Source organism: Mastomys coucha, unplaced genomic scaffold (genome assembly GCF_008632895.1).
Source record: "Mastomys coucha isolate ucsf_1 unplaced genomic scaffold, UCSF_Mcou_1 pScaffold5, whole genome shotgun sequence".
Classification (NCBI taxonomy): Eukaryota; Metazoa; Chordata; class Mammalia; order Rodentia; family Muridae; genus Mastomys; species Mastomys coucha.
The window spans coordinates 6,506,563-6,507,696 of NW_022196911.1; the positions used below are offsets into that span (position 1 = coordinate 6,506,563).

Consider the following 1,134-nt stretch of genomic DNA (forward strand, 5'->3'; position numbering starts at 1 on the left):
GGGTATGCCAGTTTCTGAAGCTGTTGTGTTATCTGGAAACACACATCCTCACCCACCTCTCTCTACACTTCACACTATTTCATAATTAAGTTTGACAAACAGAATGGAGTGAATTTCTTACCCAAGGATTCTCCAGACCTTCAGGAGGAAAGCAGAGGAAGCCACAACTCTGTCATTTGACCAAAAGTCCTTTGTTCAGGGGCAGCTTATGGACTCATGTATCCTTGTGTGTGGTCCCAGAAAATATAAAACTAGTCGGTGGCTGGGATTCTTCTAAGCCCCCAAACGCTATAACAGATGTCTCTTTTACCAAAATGGGGGGCACTTCCTGCCTTGTTGTAGCTCCTTTCACATCTAAAATTCAATGGTGTCACCACTCTGCGATTTTTCTGGACCAGAAATGTTGTGGGACTAGGGAAGGTCAGATTTTATGAAGGCACTAGGAACTGTCCTTCTAACTTGAAACAAAAATACTGACTCTCTTTCTCACATAAGATTATTGAGTTTTTAGTTTACTCAGATTCTAAGAGAAGATGAAGTTTTATAGGGGAATGGGCAAGCAAAATAATCTATTTCATTCTGATCAATTAGGAAGAAAAATGTAGTCCCCAAAGCATGTTCTAAATAGTGGTATTGAGAAGCCAAAATAGACTGACGCACAGTAGAATTAGATGCCCTATTTCAAGCCCTGCTGTATGTTTAGCCTTATTTGGCTGCTGCTTCCAGAGCTGCATGACTATGGTAATGAGAATGACCTTGGAGCCTACAGCTCATCAGCTCCAATCCAGAGAAGTCTGTGCTTCAAGTCCTTACATTGCAAATGTAGCCACGGGCCCACCATGCTCTGGGAGTACCTTCTCCCTTGCACCTCTCCTGAATTCACTGGGGATTCTGCTGCGGTGGGAGTTACCATGTGGGAAATCCAACCACACCCTCAGCTTCTGAGGACAACAATGAGCTGCAGTCCCAGTTACAGATGTTCTCAAGACTCATGACCTGTGACCCACTGCCCTGGAAAAAGCAAATCGATCAGAGTCATCCAGCAGACCCAAGGACAGTCATCTGGAACCCAGCAACTTCACCCAATGGACAACCATGTGCTTTGGGGATCCATTAGATCAATACTGTCTTGGC

General features: G+C 44.4%; 2 protein-coding genes across 2 annotated transcripts in view; one reads left to right on the plus strand and one right to left on the minus strand.

Moving 5' to 3' along the window:
- LOC116079190 (FERM domain-containing protein 1-like) overlaps window positions 1–1,134 on the minus strand; it is a 153,188-nt gene that overhangs the window by 31,310 nt on the left and 120,744 nt on the right. The window lies entirely within an intron of this gene.
- LOC116079189 (sperm motility kinase 2B-like) overlaps window positions 1–1,134 on the plus strand; it is a 145,153-nt gene that overhangs the window by 11,727 nt on the left and 132,292 nt on the right.